The sequence below is a fragment of the Cavia porcellus genome, unplaced genomic scaffold, assembly GCF_034190915.1.
Source record: "Cavia porcellus strain 051 isolate PalLab524CR breed Dunkin Hartley unplaced genomic scaffold, mCavPor4.1 scaffold_15, whole genome shotgun sequence".
NCBI classification, from domain to species: Eukaryota; Metazoa; Chordata; class Mammalia; order Rodentia; family Caviidae; genus Cavia; species Cavia porcellus.
In genome coordinates this window covers 48,833,577-48,849,675 of record NW_026947498.1, presented here as the reverse complement: position 1 = coordinate 48,849,675, position 16,099 = coordinate 48,833,577, and positions in this window count along the sequence as shown.

The window sequence follows — 16,099 nt, the reverse complement described above, 5'->3', positions numbered from 1 at the left end:
TTTTTTGACCTGAGATATTTGTACATGTGAGAATGTGTAATGGCAGCTGACTAGATGCCTAATGAAACAGGGTAATCATGGTACATCTTCCAAGAGCATTGATTTTGATTTTTAAAAGCAAAACAGATGCATCATTATTTATAACACAACATACAAACAAGCTTTAAAGAAAAAAATAAAAGTGCCATGTATATGTGAAGTCCTAAATCTGCTTCAAGACCTCAGCAATACCCAAAAACACAAATTCATAGTTATTAGAATGCTTTAGAGAGGAAGTTAGAAAAATGCTGATACCTTTATGCCAAGAACTACATGCTCTACAATAGGATTCATGGATGAAGAAAGTCGAAAGAGAACTAGAGAAAGTACTGGCTGTTTGGACGGGCAACAAGCCCAGCTCCTTCTAAGCAGAAAAATGCTACACTGTGATAGAAGAGGAACACAATTAACTTCCGGTACTAAGTTTCATTCATAAGTGTGTAAATACTCCCCATCCAACACATTCTGCCAATCTAGAGATTGTGATTTCATAAATCTCCCAAGCAGGTATCAGTAACCTAGATTTGTTTTCTAATGGAGAGCCGTGTGGTTAACCTTAATGATTATCTTTCAGAGAAAGATGATTTAGGCTAAAGCTTACATTATCCATAGAAATTCCATTCTTTATAAGTACTATGGAAATTAAAAAATGTTCTGATTAATATCTTTTTATATTTTTTATTCTGAAGTGCATTTATGGTCACATAAAGTGTGCACAGAGGGTCAAATAAAATAATTTATTTTTCTTGTTGAAAAATTCAGTATATTTTATATGTAGATATGAGAAACAAAGAAAAGAGCAGCACAGCATGTGAGCACAGGAATGAAAAAAGTCAAATATGTAAAACTGACTATCCTGAAGAACATGCAATGCTGTAAAAACTAAAATATTACTATTGCTACATTTTCATTACAACTAAGCTGAACTTCATTATACAGTTAGGTACTCTGCACATCACTCAGTGCATGAAGACAACTCAGTGATGACCTAGAAAACTCAGCCTCCCTGAGGTGTTCTTACACTGCCCATTACAGATTCATATGGTCTCAAATCTCTCTGTTTAACCAGTACAGTAGTTTTCCCTTTCAGCCACTAACTTATTCTGAAAAACACTTTCCAATTGACTGAAAAAACTAGCATCTAGATGGAACTTAGGATTTCCAAAGACTGAAACATTTCAATCTTCCAGACTGATCCATTTCTTTACCACACAAAAATACATTTTGTGCTCCCACTCTGTGCTACATCCTGAGGAGGGAGGAATCTTTCTTACCTAGATCTACTGTAGTTCATTCACTTTCTAAAAATGGTTCCTCACATTGATTTTCAGGTGGCCACTGTCATCATTACATCTTTTTGGGTTCTTACAACTCAACTTACAAAACCAGGAGTGCTGTTTTATAACTCCAAGGCTCAGGGACGGGCCTGAGAGAAGGTGTCCTAGTCCAAGTTTCAGGGTTCAATTCATCACACTCCCTCCTTCCAGAGGCTTTGATCTTTTGTTCCAAGATTTGTAAGTATGCCTACTGCTTATATCCACTTACAAAATCCTGAAAGTAATTTTATAGAGAATGATATTCTGACACATTGAAAACTAGACCCCCTGTTTTCAAGTTTTTATGAAAATTTAAGTACATACAATCTAGTATATATACTTGGCATTTCTTATAAGTATCTGAAGTTTATACTTTCATTTTATTTAAGCTATGAGGAGGTCAATTTGTTTTATCTCAAAGCCACAGAATTATCTTTATGTACAGGAATTTCTGCAAAACTTGGATGAGTATTTTTGCCTAATGAAAAAGTCTGATAAAAAAATACACTTCTACCACAGAACTTTGGCTGTAGTCATAGTAAAGAGTTATAACTACAGCAATATTTATTGTTGATATATTTTATTTTGGTTTTTGTTGTTTGTTTTTTAGTATGGGAAAGTTTTGATTTACAAAAGTAAGGCCAAAAGTGAAGTTTGTTTAGTTCTTATAGAGAATGTCACAGAGAGGTTACAAAAAGCAGAACCAGAATCTTTTTAGCAGAGCAACTGCAAGAACATAGTGTATCTCACCAAGAAGAATCTCTAAGACAGGATGAGACATATGTTGTTGGAAGTGCTCCCTTTCTTTAAGGAATCAGGAAAAATTTGAGTCATGAAAATTCAGACACACAAACAAGGTCAAATCTATCACTTCCTAGCCTAAACCCTGCAGTTATCTAGTTGTTTTAAGAGCTCAACACCTTCCTAGGGAAAGCCAGGATTTGCACGTTACACAGAAGTGCACCATTAGTATAATCAACAAGCAGCACTTATGCAATAGATTTATTGGATTTGAGTATTAAGAATAGTTGATCTCAGAGGGCTGGCAAAGATTTTTTTCCATTTTTTGACAAATATTATTTAACAACTTCTATGTGCTCAACACTTTTCCTCCTAACTATACAACAATGAACATTTTGTCCTCCAGGAGCCTTCTAGTCTGATAGGTAAATTAAGAAAGGAGGAGACAAAAAGAACCAACTATTGGTAAGAAATCTCAAAGTAAACCACCAAAAAATTATATCCAGCCCAATAGATTCCATCGAGCCATCCTCTAGTTTTCAATTTTTAGGATGCCTATATACATTAATTGGTGGAAAGCTCAAGCTGGTGTTTAAGATCAAAGGCTGTTTTTTAGTATCATCCAACAAAACTGAGTTGACTGCTCTTATGGAATACCAGTACAGTTCTAATGTTTATACTTTCAGGGTTATCTACCAGCACATCCCTATGGGTACCAGTGAACACAGTGGAGATTGCATAATCTTTGAAGCCACATCTGCTACAGCATTTGAAAATCAGGAATCTTGAACAGGTTATTTAACTGAGCTTAGTCATATGTAAAATGTGGAAAATACCTACCTTTTTATCTGAAGATAAAGCAAGGTAATACATACAATGTTTCTATTAGAGTATCTGACACTTGGAGAGTGCTTTTGAAATATAGCTATGATGAAAGGGATAAAGATTACCAGGCTTGTCATTTCATCCTTGTCAATCTGAAAAAAATGTCAGATAATGCCAAAAATGCATGTAGATCTACGCCAATTCCAGGGAAAAGAGAATGAATTATGAAAACCACCTTGAAGAGACTGTTAGAACCCTGGATCTGAGCATATGAACATATACCACAGAAGATCTACATAAATTTTAATGACTACCCAATAATGCAAAACACTGTGAGATACTCCCCAAATTGACTAAGAATACAGCCTAAAGGTTTATTTTAAGCCCTCTTCTAAAGAAACTGAATTTGTAAAAATATTCTATGCCTGCTCGAAGTACTGCAAGATTCTTGGTAAGCATGGCTGGTGTACTGATCAAGCTTATCCAGAAGGAGAGCACCAATAGGATTTGGGTTACAGATAAATATAAGACAGATAAATGATAGATGATGATGGTGATGATAATGATGATGATGATGACGATAGATAGATAGATAGATAGATAGATAGATGATAGAAAGTAAGAAAAAAAGAAATTTATTAAGAACATTGGCTCACATAATGGAAGCTGAGTTATCCCACAGTAGATTATCTGCACAATGAAAAACAAAAGAAATGAGTAGCAGGTTCAGCCCAAAATCCTAGACCTGAGAGCAAGAGAAGGCTGATGGATATAACTATTAGTCTAAAACCAAAGAGCTGAGAGTTCCAAGAACCTTCTGGTGTAAGTCCCAGAGTCCAAAGCCATAAAACCCAGAGTTCTGATATCTAAGACTAAGATAAGAAGGATGGTACACTCCAAAACCAAGAATGAGAATTTGCTCTTCTATCTTTTGTTCTATTGTGGTTCCCCAGCCAACTGATGGTACTCTCCTACACTGAGAGTGAGCCTTCTTCACTTTCACAGACTTAAACACCAGACTCCTCTTAGGCAGCCCCAGAGACAGCCCCAGAAACAATGCTTCACTAGTTATCCAGTTATATCTCAATCCAGTCAACTTCACACCTAAAATTAGCTATCACATTTGAGTTAATCAAAAGATGCCAGAATATGTCATGGGTAGACAGCTCCCCCAATGCGTAAGTCTTCTGGAGTCAGGTTGGATGTGGGTTTAACTATTTTCTTCCCTAGATAACCTGATGTGTAGAAGTAGAAAGTGAGCGAGAGGAGGGTAAATTAAAGCTTAACAGGGCTTTAGTAAATGAGAAAATCCAGGACCTAAGGATATCCTCAGTGCCTCTGTTGCCACCTCCTAATATCAAAGGATACATTAATGCTTGTTGGGAAGCCTAAAGAAGAGAAATTTTCACTTCTAAACACTATCAAAACTCAGGGGTAAGACTAAGTGTTGAGGATAAAATAGAGGAAAAAAGAGCTAAGAAAGAGGCCAGAAAACAGATAAGACACAATAAAGTCAAAAATTTGCAGAGGGTGTGCACAGCAAAACTCATTTTTCTTCATAGTGAGAATCTTCCAGGGAGGCAGGAAAAACCACTAGACGAAAGTTATAGTGAAATGTGGAAGTGAAGAGAGTCATCATCTTTCAATTTAAATTTGATAGTCATAAATTTTTCAGAAAATACACAAGAACTTACGGCACTGGGGAAAAAAGCAATCCACTCACCTCCCTGGTAAGCAGCTGTGACTCAAGCAAGTGGCAGGCAATCCAGGGGTAGAATCAGCCAGCTAGTCTATCCCGAGATCCCCACCATGTTGGAACTTAGGGCCCTGGGTAACAAAGCAACCTGCTCATGACCTTAATAAGCAGCCATGACTCGAGCCAGCAGTGGGCTACCCAGGGAGAGAACCAGCCAGCCAGCATCTTCCAGCAAGCAGCAGTGGCTCCAACAAGCAGTGGGAGACCCAGGGAGAGAACCAGCCAACCACTGTTTCCCGAGATCCCTGCCATGTTGGAACCGAGGGCCCTGGAAGCAACCCACTCACCTCCCTGGTAAGCAGCCGTGAACCTACTGGTGTACAGGCTGAGAATCAAACATCCCATCCACCCCCCACCCCATTTGCAAATGGGAGCCAGAGGTCTGAGCATCTCTTGGGAAATGACCTTATGCAATCTAGCAAGTATAGGATTTCCATCTACCATCTCTTTGAAGGCAAATATTATCACTATTTTGCTTTGTTCTTATTAATTGTATTGCTCTATTCAATACTCTGCTTTGATAGGTTTTGTGATGTTCTGAATTTGGTTTGATTTTGCTTTACCTGATTTAAAGGACAGCTATTGTGAAGATAGCAAGATATACTATGGTACCTATTACTGTTATCTTAGTAACCTGCCATGAAATTCTATACAAATTTCACTGCATTGTCTCAATTGGCTTTGTTCTGTCTTATTCTGTTGTACTTTACTACCTTCAAAATAATAAAAAAAATACACAAATTTCCTGAATCACAGAAAAATATCATTAATATCTTTTATAGAGTATGCAAATGAGAATGTGGGTCATAAATCTAAAACACTATCTAAAGTAGTTAAACATTGAAGAGTGAAGTTCTATTCTCTATTGAAACAAAGCCTTTAATCTCAGTGAGCCAAATATGCCTAAGTGTTTATTTTCGGGTTGGGGGAAATGGGCCAAACACTGATCATAACAGCAAGTCAGAGGGAAGCAAGAAACTTCCCAGACCCCTGCTGAAATAGTTGAAAGTCACAAAAGCAGCCTGGATTTGTTTTCTTCTGCAATCTGGATGAGTCCAGAGGAGTTGCAATTATCTAGAGAGAAAGAGAGCTGAGTCTGTGGGAACTGGTGATGGCCCATGGGATAGCACTGAGGATTCTGAGAATGCTAAATATATTTGTTTTTGTTCTCTTGTTTATTTTGTTTTGATTTCTTATATGTATACTCACTGATTGCTTATACTTAAGAAAATATATGAAAGAAATACTTTCAAAACAAAAGAAATAATCAGACAACCAACGCTGAACTCACTTCCCACAATTATACTTGAGGGAGTTTCTGAGATTTCTGTGGAAGTTTGCTTTATATGCAAGTACTTCCTGTTGCCAAAGTCAATTAAGAAAGCTCACAGTGAGATATATAAATTGTATTATTTAAAATAGGCATAAGTAAAAAGGGGTAAGAATATAAAATGGGCTGGGAATTTAGCTCAGCAATGTGAGCATCTGAAAAGTACAAGGTTGTAAGTTCGATATTTGGTACCAAAAAAAAAAAAAACTGGAATCAAGATGAAGCTATAAAAAATATAGAGATGTATACTCAGCTGAGCTATGGAGCTATTTGTGGGAATTTGCAGTGGCTCATAGGATGACATTAAGGATTCCTGGGTGGCCTGCTATGGATTCAGGTGGGCCTGGCTATATTTAGAAAACTGAAGAACAGGTAGAGCTATTGTTAATCAAAAAGTTAAAGGTCCTAAAAGACAGATTTTGCCTTACTTCAGTGAACTCCCTGGTCAGTAAAAAGTACACAAAAGTTAATCGATACTAATGTTAGGCTCTATATTTTCTCAGTGCACAATTGTGATGGAGTTAATCATACATCATTCTAACAGACTCAAGGTGCTGTTAATCATACAGCTACTCTCATCCTACATGTCCCATGTTTGTTTTACAGGGTTAAGTGGAGAAACTTTCAATAATATGGGATCTCAATTGTTGATTCCATGAAATGTTTCCCATGCAGTTTGTATTGTGTTCATGAATTCTCTACCTACTCCTATATCTCCAAGACTTCTACCTACCTTGTCTTCCAGTAGATTTAGTGTTTCTGTTTTAACATTTAGATGTTTGATTGATTTGGACTTTAGTTTTGTGCATGGTGCATAGGTGTGGGTCTAGTTTCAGTCTTTGGCATGTGGAAAACCAATTTTTTGCAACACCATTTATTAAAGAGACTATCCTTCTTCCAGTGAACATGTTTAGCCCCTTTGTCAAATATCAGGTGGCTGAGTGTCTTTGTAGTTGTGTCTGCATGTTCTAGTCTGTTCCATTTGTCCTCAGGTCTGTTTCTTTGCCAGTACCATGCTGATTTTATCACTGTAACTTTGTAATATAATTTCAAGTCAAGAATTGAGATATCTCCTACCTTGCCTTTGTTGCCCAGAATCACCTTTGTTATTCTAAGTTTTTTCTGTTTCCAAATGAGTTTTAGGAGTGTTTTCTCTAGATCTGTAAGTTATCCTTAATGGTATTTTGATTCAAATGGCATTAAATCTGTGTAACAGTTTTGGGGATATCACTATTTTCACAATGTTGGTTCTTCCTAACCAAGAGCAAGGAATATCCTTCCCTTTTCTAATATCTCTTCAATCTCCTTTTTAGTACAGCATAAACTTCAGCATATAGGTCTTTTACATTCTTGGTTAGGTTGATTCCTAAGTATTTCATTTTTTAGATACTATTATGAAAGGCAATATTTCCATAATTTCTCTCTCAGTGAGATTTTTGTTTGTGTACAGGAATGCAATTGATTTTTGAGCTTTGACTTTGTATTGAACTACACTGCTGAATTTGTTTATTACCTCTAGTATCTTTTAATGGAGTTTTTTTGTGTCTCCTATATAGGGTATCATGTCATCTTCAAATAGTGATAATTTAACTTCTTCCTTTCCTATCTTTATTCCTTTTATTTCTCTCTCTTGTCTGATTGTCCTGGCTAGTATTTCCAGAACTATATTGAAAAGGAGTGGTGATAGTGGACATCGTTGTCTTGTTCCTGATTTTATTGTGAAAGCTTTCAGTTTTTGTTCATTTAGTATAATGTTGACTGTTGTTTGTCATTGATGGCCTTTTTGAGACTGAGGTAGACACCATGTATTCTGAGTTTCTAAACAGGTTTTGTCATAAACATGTGTTGGACTTTATCAAAAGCTTTTTCTAAATCTATTGAGATGATCATGTGGTTTTTGTTTTTGGCTCTGTTGATGTGATGTATTACATTTATTGATTTTCATATGTTAAAACATCCCTACATTCCTGGAATGAATCTCACTTGGTCATGTTGTATAATCTTCTTGATGATTTGCTGTATTCTATTTGCCAGTACTTTATTGAGAATCTTTGCATCAATGTTCGTTAGTGAGAGTGGCCTACAATTCTCCTTTTTGGCTGAGTCTTTCCCTGGTTTTGGTACCAGAGTAATATTTGCCTCCAGGAATGATTTAGAGAGGATTGCGTCCTTTTCAATTTCATTGAAGGGTTTAAGTAATATTGGCATCAGACCTTCTCTAAATTTCTTGTAGAATTCAGCCATGGATCCATCAGGACCTGCACTTTTCTTTGTTGGTCAGTTTTAATTATGTTTCACTTTCAATGGCTGATATTGTGTTATTCAAAATTGCTATATCTTCTCGGTTGAGCTTTGGTAATTCATATGTTTTTAGAAATCTATCTGTTTCCTCTGTGTTTTCCACTCTATGTAAGATTTTTCGAAGTAGATATTCATGATCTTTTGAATTTCTGTGGGATCTGTAGTAATTTCCCCTTTTCCAGTCCCTATTACATGAATTTGGGTTTTTTATTTCTTCTTTTTTTTTTTTGACAAGGTTAGCTAGAGATTTGTCAATTTTGTTTATTCTCTCAAAAAAACAGCTTTTTGATTCATTAATTCTTTGTATTTTTTAATTTCAATTGCATTGATTTCTGCTCTAATTTTTACACTTTCATCTCTTCTATGAGCTTTGGGTTTAACTTGCTCTTTTTTTGTAGAAGCTTGAGATGAAGCATTAGGTTGTTTATTTGTGCTTGCTCTGTTTTCCTTTTTTTTCCACACTTTTTCTTTTTTCTTTTTATCAGTACCGGGGATTGAACTCACAACTGCCTGCTTGCAAGGCAGGAGCTTATGCCACTGAGCTAAATCTGCAGCCCCTTGCTCTGTTTTCTTGATATGACAATTTATTGCTATATATTTCCCTCCTAAGAGCACTTTCATTGCATCCCACAGATTGCAGTACATTGTTTCTGCATTTTCATTGAATTGTAGGTATTGCTTTATTTCTTCTTTAATTTCATCTGTAGCCCACTGGTTGCTCAGAAGGTTGTTATTTAATTTCCATGTATTTATGTAGGTTTTGCCATGTCTTTCACCATTAACTTCCAATTTCAGTATACTATGGTCAGGTATTATGCATGGATAATTTTAATACTTTTGCATTTACTTAATAATGTTTTATAAGATAATATATGGTCTATTTTGGAGAATGTCCCATTGCAGCTGAGAAGAATGTGTATTCTGATGTGGTTGGGTGGAACACTCTGTAAACATCTACTAAGTCCAATTGCTCACAGGTGTGATTCAGTTCTATTGTTTCTTTGCTGACATTTTGTCCAGTTGATCTATCACTTTGTGACAATGGGGTATTAAAGTCCCCTGTTATAATTGTGTTCTTGTGTATTTGGTTTTTCATATCCATTAGTATTTGTCTTAAATAGTTGGGTGCTCCTGTATTTGGTGCATATATATTTATAATTGCTAGTTCTTCCTCTTGAATTTTTCCAATAATGAGTATGTAGTAATCTTCTTTATCTCTTTTAATCATTTTAGGTTTGAAGTTCACATTGTTGGCAAATAGAATCATTACCTCTGCTTTTTTCTGGGTTCCTGCTGCATGGAATACTGTTTTCCATCCTTTGACTTTTAATCTATGAGTTTCATTTTGGGTCAGATATGCTTTTTGTATACAGCATATTGTAGGATCATGTTTTTTGATCCATTCTGTCAACCTCTTTCTTTTGATAGGTGAATTGAGGCCATTTACATTTATGGATAAAACTGACATGTACCTGGTCAACTTTGCCATGTTATGTTCCAGTTGTTTGCTTTCTGCTTTTCCCCTTTGCTTAGTTGCTTGTCCTATCTTGTGATTTCTTTTTGTTGTTGTTCTGGGGATTGTGGTACTTTTATCTCTATCCGTATGTCTTTCAAAACTCTTTCTAGGGTTGGTTTGGGGGGGAAGAATTTCTTCAGTTGTTCTTTGTCATGAAAATATCTTGTTTCTCCATTAAATTTGAATGGAAGTTTTGCTGGGCACATCAGCTGGGTTAAAAGTTGGTTTTTTGTTTTTTTTTTTAGAACCTCACTCCAAGCTTGTCTTGAGTGTTTGTACTAAAAAGTCTGCTGTGATTCTAATGGGCTTTCCTTGATAGATGAGTTGTGTCTTTTCTCTGACAGCTTTCATTATTCTGTTTTTATGCTGCATGTCTGGGATCTTAATTATTATATGTATGGGTGTAGATTTATGTTGGTTGTGATTGTCTGGTGTTCTATATGACTCACTTATCTACATATCAGATGTTTCCCATGTTTGGGAAATTTTCTGCTATTACTTCTATGAATATTTTAGTTATGTCATTTACGTTGATTCCTGCATTTTCACTAATGCCTATTAGTCTTGTATTGTTTCTCTTGGCATCTTGAAGCTGCTGGATTGTCATTTTATGCTGCTTTGTTATTTTTAAAGTTCTGTCCTTTCATGATCACTAATTGTGATCCTGTCCTCAAGGTCTGAAATTCTAACCTCAGCTTCATTTAAATGGTTTTGCCAGTTTTCAGTAGAATTTTTTGTTTCTTGGATGTCTCTTTGAGTTTGTTTCATGAATTCTGTTTGTTTTCTATGTTGTTCATTGAAGTTTTCAGTTTCTCACACTCCTGTACCTTTTTATCTATTTTTTCTCTAGTTGCCCTGAGCAACTCCTTCCCTAAGGTTGTTATTTCTGTTTTTACATGAGAGATTACTTCTAATTTGATTTTTTCTATAGCCTCATAGAGTTTTGTTTGTTTGTTTGTTTTACTTGCTATCTTTTTAGATATTTCTAATATGTTACTTTTGAAATCCTCTGTTTCAATGTCTCCTGTACTTGCTCCTGGTGGACAAGATATTTGAGATTGCATTTTGTTTTTTTGTTTTGCCATTTTCCCCTTGCAGGTTAATATTTTGTCCTTCAGTCCCACTAGTGTCAACTGTTGGTAGTGTGTATCTTGGGGTCCTACTGTAAGGTTGATGTTTGTCCAATTGCTGGGTCCCACAATGAAGAGGTGGGCAAGTCACCTGAATTCCCCTTGCAGGGCCTGTTGGGTGAGTCCTATATTCTTCCAAGGCTTACAAGCCTAGGAGTACTAATGGAAATCAACCCCTAGATCCTGCTGTTATGTATTCAGGTTGTTCAGAGTTACCAGATCTCCCTGTTTATAGTATTTGTCTCATCATCTAGGACCCTATTGAGTCTCTGGGTGTCCCACAGGCCCCTTAATTTTCTCCAGGCTGGGGGAGGTCTTGTTGGCACCCTCCTCAACCTACTTGATATTCTCTGTGTGGAGGAAGGACTCACCCACCCACTTGCCAATCTCACCTATAGCCTATTTTAGGAGGGAGCTTCTCTGTTGCTCTTGTTTACCCACTGAAGGTGATAAACTCTATTCCTATTTCAGAGACAAACTCATCTCACTGATGGAAGCCTGCTGAGTTCTTCTTACTGAGTCTCCCCTCAATACTGCATAATTAATCCATTGTAGTCCAAGGTTGTGGGGGAAGGTGTGGGAGCCAAAGATCAACAGCAATGCTAAGTCCAGGAGGTGGCAGGGTCCCAAGTGGCAGCAGCAGGATTGTGGGAGTGTGCATCACAGGTTGGAGTTCCTAGGTCCTGAGGTGGGTGTCCAGAACTGTGGGACACAAGAGGTGTCCAGTTCTGGCCCAGCACTGTGTGCACCTCTGACTGGATTCCCAGTTCCCTCGAGGTGGTCTGCAGAGACAGTAGAAGTCACAGGAGTGGCCCAGGTCTAGCCTGGCCCCAGGTGTACCTCTAGCTGGTGTTCCCAAGTCCCATGAGGTGGTCTGAAAAGACAGAAAAGTAGCAGGAGGGGCCTAGTGTGACCCCATGTGCACCTCTGCAAGGTGGTTTACAGAGACCACAGGAGTCACAGGAGGGACCTGGGTCTAGCCCGGCCCAGTGCACACCTCTTGCTGGAGTTCCCAGGTCCCACAGGTGGTCTGCAGAGATGATGGGAGTTGCAGTTGTTTCTAGCCCAGCCCCATGCATGCCTCGGGCTGGAGGTCTCAGTCCTGTGAGATGGTCTGCAGAGAAGATGGGAGTAGCAGGAGGGACCGAGGTCTAGCCCGGCCCCGTGCTTACCTCTTGCTGGAGTTCCCTGGTCCTGCAAGGTGGTCTGCAGAGACAGTGGGAGTCCCAGAAAGGGCCCAGGTCTAGTCCAGCCCTGTGCACACTCTGGCTGGAGTTCCCAGGTCTCGAGAAATGGTCTGCGGAGAAGGTGGGAGTTGCAGGAGGGGCGCGGGTCTAGGCCAGCCCATGCCAGCCTCTGGCTGGAGTTTCCAGGTCCTGTGAGATGGTCTGTGGAGATAGCAGTAGTTCTTCTCTATTGATCTTTCCCCTGGATTACTCTAGTGACCACCTAAGTGTATTGGGCTGCTATTCTGCCCTTCTCAAAACTCTTGTTACAACCATGTTAAGCTAGAACCCTAACTTTCTAAAGAAAAAAGTAAATTTCTTCTCCACTTTGTAGCAGAAAGTAGAGGAGCCACTCATTGATTTACAAATTAAAATATGGTGACTTGTTCAGTGTGACACTAAAAGAACCACAAATAGTGTATATATCTTAATATCATATTCCTGATCTTTTCCAGTTTTGTGCTTTTCATGTTCCTACTTCTCCCTGGATAACCTTATGAAACCCTAATAAGGAACTAACTCAAAATGAGTAATGGTTTAGTGACTCAGACAAGAACAAGATGTCCCTGAGTAAAGGAAAACACTGCCCCAACCACAGGAAAACTGGAATCACCATGAGCCTAGAAGCAGTCTCAAAGCAGAAAAGCTGCAAACTACCAAAACATTACCTCAACTTGTGACTTTATTAAACGGGTGATTAGTCTCAGAATAAAGACCCAAGTGTCTAAGCATGCTGTCTTCTCTGACCTCTTTAAACATGTTACTCTTTGAGGTACTGTATACTCTTTTTGTTTTTGGTTTTTGTTTTCAGCTCGTGGGATATAATTGTGACACACATTGCTAGATCCCAAACAGGTATTCACTTTCTCTTCTTCCTTGTTAATATAATTTACATTTTAGAAAGCATAGAAATATTTCTAGATAAAGCATACCTCCCAGCTTTTCTTACAGATGGCAGTAGCCATGTGACACACAGTTCTGGTCAATAAAATGTGGACAAAAGTCACTGGGCAGGGCTTCCGGTAAACTTGTTTAAAGATTCATCTGGCACACATCCTTTTGCTCCTTTTTTTCCTATGGGTGCAAGAGTGGGAAAAAATAGGTATAACCTCATCTTTCAGCCATGAAAGAAAAACAAGGAGTAAGAAAGACCTCAGTCCTAAATAGCCTCAAGTTCCTGGCAACCATCTGACAACCTCAACCCACACTGGCAACCATCTATTTTGGCTTATTGTTTTAAGAGAAAATAAATCAGTGTTTTGATAATTACTAACACTGTATTTAAGTGTACCTTATTTTTAAAAGGACAGATATAAAAATTGAAATGTGAAGTAGCAGACATATCCTAGTTACTTTCTTATCACTGGGAAACAATACCCAACACCCATAATTTAAAGGATGAGAGGTTTATTTTGACTCACAGTTTATCTTCCATAGTCGCAACTGGCTCAGAGTCAAAATGGCATGACAGAAGAAAGACAGATCATATCATGATGATGGCAAAGAGAGAGAGATCAAAGGAGGAGGGAGGGAGATACACCCAAGGCCATGCTCCAATGACCCACTTCCTCCCACCAGGCTCTATCTCTCACAACACATTTAGCTATAAATTCATCAGTTGACTAATCTATTGATGAGTATCAAGAACCTATGATTCTATTACCTCTCAAAAGCCACATCGAATTGCACATAAGACTATGGGGAAACATCTAGATGTAAATCATACAATTTCACTCCTGGACCCCAAAGAACATACACACATACCCTTATGCAAAAGGCATTTAGTCCATCTCTAACTGTTGCTAAAGTCCCAGAAGTTTCAGCACTGCTGCAAAGTCCAAGTCCAAAACTTTCTCTGCCATTTAAGGCAAACTCATAGCTGTGAGTCCCAAATAAAATCAAAATGTTAATGCCAGCATACAATGGCACAAGGTACATTATTTTTACAAAAGGTAGAGAAAGGGGAAGATAGAAAGGAATTGAATACAGCAAGACCAAAGAACAACAAAGTGAACATTAAATCCTGTGTAGTTCCATGTCCAACATTCTGGAAAATTTTGGTGAGATATGAAATCCAAAGGGCTTGCATGGCTCCATCACTACAATCCTGCTGGTTGTAGCCTTCCTGGCCTCTCTCCTTGCCTGGTTTTCCACTGTATAACTTCACACACTGCCCTTTCAGGGCCACACTGGCCTTAAGTTGAACTCTGAGTAGACCCCTGCCTGACCCCACAACTCTTGAATTCTGCATGCCTATAAAAACCAATACCACATAGATAATACCAATTAGATAAGGTCTGCTCACAGCAGGAGCAGTAACCAGGCTTCCATCATAACTATAGGAGTCTCTGAGTGCCTGGTGGCTAAGTGCTATGAACCATGTTCCATGGAACAAATTCCCTAAGCAGCAGTCATTCTGGAACATCATGACCTGGGCTTTTGTCTCAAAGCAAAGTGAAAACTTTTCAGATTTTTGAGCCTGGGAAGAGTAGTAATTTACTAATTCTCCACATGCCTTCAAGTCATCCTTCTTATTCCCCTGTTGTAAAATACTTGGTTTCTTGTATGCTAATCATTTTTAGCAACCAAGCTCTACTCTGCTTCATTTTTGCATCCCCTAACTTCACCATAACTTCTTTTCTGACCAAACTCTAACTTTTTAAACTGTTCAGCTGAGATGTTTGCTTTTGATTTTCAATGTAGAACTGGCTAAAATCCCCAACAATAGGGCTAGGGATTTAGCTCAGTGACATAAGTACCTACTTGGCAAGCATGAAGTTATGAGTTCGATCTGCAGACCAACAAAACAAAACAAAACAAAACAAATCCCCAACAGTGCCAAATCACTACCTGAATGTTTAGCTGCTTTGAAATTCTCTCCATCAGATTAATTAACCTGTTATTCTTTGCAGTCTCCTGCAAAGTCTCAGGGCATGAGTAAAATGTAGACTGATCTTATACCAAAGCATAACACACATGGCCCAGAATCCAACTGCCAATGAGGTCCTTATTCCCAACTGAAACCTCCTGAACATCGTATTTACCTGCTACATTTCTGCCAGCATTCTGAGTATCACACCCCATGACCCAATTACTCCCCAAAGCCCCATGTATGAGCAAATGAGGCTTTGTGAGATATCTAGCTATAAACATAACAAGACCTTACTAATATACTGTCCATGATCTATTGTATATCTTTCCTTTTGTGTACACAGTTTGAGCATGTGATGTGCATAGACATAATAACTGTCAGACCATAGTATGAATTACATATTTGTGTTCCCCCAAAATTCACAAGTTGAAGCCCTAATCCTTAACATAATATAAATTTAATATGGAGTCATCAGAATATAATTGGGATAAGCTGAATACAGAGAGTAGATTGGACAGAAGAGGATTTTACTGCAGTGTCTTTATAAGAAGAGATACTATACTCTCTTTCTCTCTCTCTCTCTCTCTCTCTCTCTCTCTCTCTCTCTCTCTCTCTCTCTCTCTGTTTTTCCATACAAACACTCATTCACAAGGAGCACACCATGACATGACATCCACTAAAACCCAAGAAGCCTCAGAATAAATCCGTCTTGATCTTGAAATTACAAGCCCCTATAACTTTAAAAAATAAATTTCTGAAGCTACCTAGTCAAAAGTATTTTTTATGGCAGCCAAAGTTGACTAAGATGGACGATTTCTGCATTGCATCTCCAAAATGATCAATAATATTTGTGTGACCTTATCTCTATAGATCAGCAATTATAACTTCAATCTAATTAATTCATCTTTCTGAGTCCTTTTTTGCCAGTGTATACATATCAATAGGATCAATTGTGTGACAAAACCCATCACATTTTGAAATGTTTCTTTAGTTATATACTTTTTTGAATATCTCTTTCTGATGGTTACAGGACCCAGGGGAATGTAA